Genomic DNA, 7,608 nt, shown 5'->3' on the forward strand with positions numbered 1-7,608 from the left:
AGCAATACATAGACTCTCCTCCTCCTCCATCTCCATCTCTTTCTTGACCTTCTCATTGACCTTCTCATTGACCTCCTCATTGACCTCCTCTTTATCCTCCTCCTCCTTCTTTTTCCTTCTTCCTTGTTTTATTTCATTCCTTCCTGAGAGAGGAGAGAGAGAGAGAGAGAGAGAGAGAGATAGATGGCTTTGGAGTCAACAAGATCGGGTTAAAATCCTGTCTGCCAAGAATAGTTGTCATTCAGTTCTTAATCAAATAATATTGCTTTCTCTGTGCACAATGTTCTCCTGGTTCTGCTCATTTCACTATACATCAGTTCATAGAAGTGTTTCCAGGCAGCAATATAATTATCCAAGATGATCCCAAAAGACCATTGATGAAACATACTATCTACTTCCAAAGAAAGAACTGATATTGATTGAACTCAGACTGAAGCATGCTATTTTTCACTTTCATTTTTTTCTTTTATTCAAGCCTTTTTTTTGTACAAAATGACTAATATGGTAATGTTTTAAGTAATTGCACATGTATAACCCATATCTGATTGCTTACTGCCTCAGAGAGGGGCTAAGGGAGTGAGGGAAGGAGGGATAACAATTGGAACTAAAATATATAAATAAAAATGTTTATTTAAAAAAAATAAAAGATGTTTTTAATCTTAAAAGTATTTCATTATTTTCTAGTTACATGTAAAGATAGTTTTCAACATTTGTTTTCATAAGATTTTTTTTTTGTGAGGTAATTGGGGTTAAGTGACTTGCCCAGGGTCACACAGCCAGTAAGTGTTAAGTGTCTGAGGCCGGATTTGAACTCAGGTACTCCTGACTCCAGGGTCGGTGCTCTATCCACTGTGCCATCTAGCTGCCCCTCATAAGATTTTTAGTTCCAAATTTTTCTCCCTCCCTCACTCCCTCCTTCCCCCCTCCCCCCTCCCCAAGACAGAAAACAATCTGATATAGGTTATATATGTACAATCACATTAAACATATTTCTGCATTAGTCATGTTGTGAAAGAAGAATCAGAAGAAAAGGGAAAAACCTCAAAAAACAAAAACAAAAACAACCAAAAGAAAATATTAATTAACAAAAAGTCCTGTGTGCCTAGGCAAGCAACAAAGTGTCTAAGTGCTCTAGGTAACTTTTAAAAAAATTAATAAACATTTTATTTACTGACCAACAGAGTAGTTCTAAAACCATAGCTTCTGGAAGAACCACTTGTTTTTGCATGTCTTGTACCTCTCTTCAAACTTGACCTTATTGTCTTACGTTTTAGTGCATGGTCACAGAACACATCCTTGTTGACAACTGTTTTGTCCAATGGGATATCTACAGAGTGTCTGGTGGACATGAGGTGGTTGTAGTTATAAACTTTCACAAAGGACTTGATTTTTGATCACTTGGCAATCTTTTTGCCCATTGCTGCAGTCACCTTTCTAGGGTAGAGGTCGATGCCTGTCACCAAGGCATGGCTGTAGGGCCTGTCGGATGTCCCATCATCATTGTTCTTGACAATGACGGCTTTGTGCTGAGAGTACCGCCTGGCCAGGACCAGTGCCACCTTCCCAGGTTTCATGAACTTGCCCATTTCAACAGGAAGGGGGATGCCCCTACAGCCAAAAGCTAGGTAACTTTCTAAAACTATGTTCAGATCAGCTATCTATTTCAGGTCTGAATAAATGTGTGCATATACATACATACACACATATACACATAATGCATATGCCTTAGCCTATACATATTCATATATATATATATATATATATATATATATATACATTTATACATATGTATATAGGTATAGGGATTGGACCTCTGAGTTCATTGATATTGAGAATGCCCAAATGAAGACAATTCCTCTACCAATGTTGATTGGCACCTTATTTGAAATGAAATTATCACAGAGAATTGAATATATACATTCATCCATATATGCACCCATAATCCACCTATGTGTACATACATACACATGACATATGCACATCTACAAAGAAAATCTGCCTCCTTTGGAATACTAAGCCTTCATCTTTCCCCCAGAGATCATCTAGTAACCTCTGTTAAAAAAACTTGAAGTTTTTCTTTAGCAACCAATTTCTTTTTTTCTTTAGTTTTTATTTTCCCCAATTACATATAAAAATATTTTTAGATTCATTTAAAATAAAAACCTTGAGTTCCAAATTCTCTCCCTTCTTCCCCTCCTCCCTCTGAGAAGGCAAGCAATTAGATTATGTATAGGTTATACATGTGTAGTCATGTAAAATATTCCCATATCAGTCATGATTAGCAACCAATTTCAAGAAAAAAAGTAGAAATGTAAATTTTTTAGAACTTATTTGTTTTATACTTTGAAATGAGAACTAATAGGAAAAATAAGTACAGAGAGTTTAAAATGAGCCGAGGAATATGAGACACTAAAAGAGCTGAGACATTATGGCATCATGAAAGGAATGGGAGACCTGACTCCTTGTCTTGGCTTCTCTTCCACTAACAGGATGACCTTGAGCAAGTCATGTCTCCTCTTTGGGCATCAGTTTCCTCATCCATAAAATGAGTGGATTGGACTAAGTAGTTTTTAAGACAGCTTCCAGTCCTCACATTCTACATTTTAAAAATTTTCTTTGCCATCATCCTTTTTAACCTCTCATTCATTGATAACTCCATCTAAAGTTCTAGATTTTATTTTTTCTAATAACTAGTATTTCTTTTTTTAGAAAAATGTGGATTCTGGAACATAATAAGTGAATTTTGTTGGTTGTGCTAGTCTCTCATTTGTATGAGGAATCAGTAAATCAGTGTTGTGGGTATCCATGAATTACCTAACCAAATTGTGTCATATCTGTTTTGCTGATTTCTTTGACTATTTTGTTTAGGATTTTTTGTTTGTTTGTGGGGCAATGAGGGTTAAGTGACTTGCCCAGGGTCACACAGCTAGTAAGAGTCAAGTGTCTGAGGCTGGATTTGAACTCAGGAACTCCTGAATCCAAGGCCAGTGCTTTATCCACTGAGTCACCTAGCTGCCCCTTTTGTTTAGGATTTGTAAAAGCATGACTAGGTGGGTAGATGATGCAGTGAATAGAGCACTGGGCTTGGAGTCAAGAAGATCTGAGACAACATCCCATTTCAGATGTTTACTACCTTGTGTGATCCTGAGCAAGTTATTTTCCACTCTCTGCCTTAGTTTCCTCATCCGTTAAATTGGGATAACAGTATCACCTAACTCCCAGGGGTATGGTGTACATCAAAATAAATAACATCTATAAAGCATTTTGCAAACCTAAAAACTCTATATAGATGTCCTCACCATTCTATTTCCATACTAGTTATTATCATTATCCCTATTTTGAGTATGGACCAAAGAAGGACTTCATAAACAAACAAACAAAAAAAGAGTTTGAATTGACTTCCCATTTATAGTTACAAATCACTTTGATTATTCAACTATTTCTTTGAGTTCCTGAAGCTACGTTATGGGTCTGTCAAGAACATCAAAGTTGCTTTCTATGATCCTTTCAAGAAGTCTTTATGCATGTTCACCATCAGTAAAGGAATTTTGAATGAAAATAGACCATACGATAGAACACATATCAATTTTGTACTTCAGCAATCTAATTCATGAGGGTACCCATTGCTGGTGCAATCAGAAATCATTCATACCTCTTCCTCTTCATCTAATCTTCCCTCTCCTATGTAAATTTTCTGTAAATCCTCTAGAAAGGATCTATCCAACATTTTTGAGGTCTTCCTTTAATTCTTTTAACATATTCTGGGTGCCAGTGGAATAATTGGCTCATTCCTGTGTTATGCCTCACAGTGTATTATAAACTTCAAATACTAGATTAAAATGTGCATCTTTATGCAAATTTCAGTGACTATATTGCTCTATAGCTCAACTAATTCTAATACAAATGTAGTTCTTCATTCTATCCAAACATCTTATTCAGTAAATCAACTGGCATTTATTAACTGCCTGATACTGGGCTAGGTTTTGGGGATACCAAAGCAACAACGAAGCAATCTTTGATCTCATTGAGCTTACATTCTGCTAATGGTAATTTATAATTATTTGAGCTTTTCATTGTCCAATTCACTGGCATCCTCAAAGAAGACGATACTTTCCTAAGTGTACCCCACTTGTTTTTAAGGTAAAGGAGGATATATAGTCTGTGATGGATATTTTTGAGGTGAAACCTCAAGATTTGCTATTGAAGTGATGTCGATCTTTGTGGGGGGGGGGAGTGGTGAATGGTTGTTGTGCTTCTAAAATGTCTTAAATATTTTGGGTCTGAGATATCTTTTAGAGAGAATAGGTTCATTGATACTCCTCTCCCCAAATGGTTAACAAGGAATGATTTGAAGTATTGTAAAAAATTAGTTGTTCTTAATGATGACATTCTCACCATTATAATCCATTGACACCAGGGACAGGGTAAATCATCCATGATCATTTGCAGTCTAAATAAGATTAAGAAGGACTAGAATTTAAGAATGCCTTGGACAAGTGACTCAGTGCATTTGCATATACGAGAGATAGTAGTGTAGCTAGGTGGCGCCTTAGTGCACAGAATGCAGTGCCTGGAGTCAGGAAGTCCTGAGTTCAAATCCAGAATCAGACCTTTAACAGCTGTGTGACTTAGGTGAGTCAATTAGCCTGTGACTGCCTCAGTTTCTTCAAATATAAAATAAGATAATAGTGACTACTTCCCAGGGTTGTGAGGATAAATCATATGAAATCATAGCTGTAAAATGCTTAGCACACTTGCTGACACACATGAGGCATTTAACAAATGCTTGTTCCTAAAAGCATAATATTTGCTTATAATTACTTTCATTGAAAATACATTTGCACAGTTAGGAAGGATCATAGTAAATTATTTTATAATTTAAAATTTAAAAAAATTATTTCACCAATTGATGCAATTGTTATTCCTTATCCTTCTAGTGTCAACATCAGTGTTTAATCATGGATATATCTTTGGAATATCTGGCTTCACTAAATGCTACTCATTTTCTCTGCTACTAAAGATTTCTTTACACATTAACACCAAATTTCACTAACTCAGATTAATTCAGAAAAGAAAAGGAGGAGAGTTTAGTGAAAGCTTGGATTATAGATGACTTTAACAGAGACCTAATATAATGAAGAGCTGACCCATTCTTAATTAAAAGCATTTTTCTGTGGATGACTGATGTGCTAAGGCCTTTAAGTTTTAGTTTTAAAGCCCTTTAAACACATCTTCTACAATATTTGAGAGTCCTGATTTGTTGTGAGGGCTCTTTTTTAATAGGTAAGCTTTAGCCCTGGTCAAATGACCATGAATTTCAAATTAATGAAATTAATGATGCTTTATTATATTCTTAATGTTGCCTAATAGTGCATAGATAATGAGTATTCCTGCATTCATGTATTAGGCACCTGTTTGGAAGAGAAGATAAAATTGAGTAGGATGTTGAAACTCATTTAAAAAAAAATCTCAAAGGAAAAATCTAGTAACTGGTTCAAATATAAACTAATTTTTCAGAGAGGGAGAAAAAAAGAAAAAAGTAGTTGTACTGGCAAATTAAATCCCCAAACCAAACAAATATTTATCAAGTGCCTACTGTGTACAAGGCATTGTGGCTACTCATAAGAATACAGAGACAAAATGAAAGATTCCCTCGCAAAAAACCATATATCCCCTCCTTGATGTCCCACTTATTTGTGTAGAGGCAGAATGATGTAATAGACAAATTCAGAGGACCAGGGTTCAAGTACTGATTCAGCTCTGTCACCCTGGGTAAATCATTTCAACTTCCCCTTATTTCTCCCATTTGTAAAATGAGGAAACCAAACCACATAGTCTCTGGGGCCTTTTTCATAGCCTCCAAGCATTGCTCTGAATGATACCATTTACTTCTAGTCTTAACTTTTGGTGGATGGAATGTGGTTTGCCTATCTGTGGTCTAAGAACCAACCCTTCCCCTAACCCCTCAAAGTTAAGTGACTTCTTGATAGAATAAACAAGGGTGTGCACCTCAACTTTGTAATGTCAGAAAGCTAAAGAAAACATTGGTGTGCCACTATCTAAATAATATACTGCATTTGACAAAAATAAAAACAAGAACTGAAAAACATTTTGACTCTTCTTTCATGAATTCCTGGAGCAATGGATGTCAGAGAAAAAAATAGAAGAATATGTGACAGATCTCCATGTGAGTAGCACCAGTAATGTATCTGTGTTCATATAGCTTTTTAAAAAGCCTATAACGCTAATTCTCTGAGATCTACTCTAATGAATGGGAAAGAATAGATTGTGCAAAGTTTTAGATAATCATCCTTCAGGGCTGTGCCTTTTATGCCTTTATTTCCTATGGCACAAGGTCTTGCCTAGCAGATGATTATTATATTTTCATTGATTGGTAAATCAAAAATCATGTATATTTGATTTGAATTTATATTCATATTCAGCCCCAAACACAAGCACATTATCATACCAGAGGCTATGAAGCAATCTGAAAATCAAAAATTCAATTAAATCATCAGTGTTTTTTTTTAAATCAAGTCCAATTTGATTAAAATTGATCTAAACAGATGGTTAGCAAATGGTTATTTCAAAATAATGGATTATTTGATTTAGTTTAGGCCTCATTAAGAAAAAAAATCCATCAGTAAAGATGTGTATTTGACTATTCAGGCTCACCTTCTTCTGGGTTTTCTTATCTCAGTCTCTCCTGTGTGAGACCTGTGATTTTTAGCTAGGGCCTTATTTAACTAATGGTGGGGAAGAACATTTAGTTCATGTGGATAATCTGCAAGTGGAATATTCATGTAGAGTCAATTAGAGAGGAAAGTAGGGGGAAGTGAAGAGCATTCTTTTTTTTTTTTCAGTATCAGAGGATCTGGGTTTGAATCCTGGTTCTGCTATTTCCTACATGGACTATTTTACATGGATCATTTAACCTCTATAGGGCTTGACCAAGTGCTGGTCTCTAAGGTGACCCAAGGACCCCATGGCCCATGCTCTAGCTACAACAACATGCTGCTTCTCCTTAAAGCTGACATATAGTGCTTTAAGGTTTATAAACAGTTTCTATACATCCATATATGAAGATCTTCTGTGACCTTCATAACAGCCCTATAAACTAGGTACAAGAATTTTTATCTCCATTTTATCAAAGAAGAGATTTAGGCTGGGATAATTTCAATTATTTGCCTGGTGTCATATAGATGAGATTTAAACAAGAGAGCTAAGATTCATGTCCATGTCCCTTGACTCCAAGTCCTGCAATCTTTATATCTATCTATTTATTTATTTATTTCTCCATCTAGCCACTTATCAATTAATTAATTGCTTGATTGAATAATCAATTAATTTATTTGTATATTCATTAACTCATTCTTTTATTTATTCATTCATTTGTACATTCATTTATTTATTTATAATTTTCCCCACCTTATATGTAAAAACAAATTGTAACATTGATTTTTAAAACTTTGTGTACCAAACTTGCATCCTTCCTCCCTATCCTCCCCTTAAGAACTTAAGCAATTCAATATAAGTTATATATGTGCAGTTGTACAAAACATAGCAGACAAAAAACCAAGAACAACAACAAAAAATATACTTCCATCT

The 7,608-nt window shown here is 35.1% G+C and overlaps 1 pseudogene; it reads right to left on the minus strand.

Moving 5' to 3' along the window:
• Window positions 1–1,188: 1,188 nt before the first annotated feature.
• LOC122732589 lies at window positions 1,189–1,586 on the minus strand (annotated as a pseudogene).
• Between the last annotated feature and the right edge of the window lie 6,022 nt (window positions 1,587–7,608).

Source organism: Dromiciops gliroides, chromosome 6, assembly GCF_019393635.1.
Source record: "Dromiciops gliroides isolate mDroGli1 chromosome 6, mDroGli1.pri, whole genome shotgun sequence".
Classification (NCBI taxonomy): domain Eukaryota; kingdom Metazoa; phylum Chordata; class Mammalia; order Microbiotheria; family Microbiotheriidae; genus Dromiciops; species Dromiciops gliroides.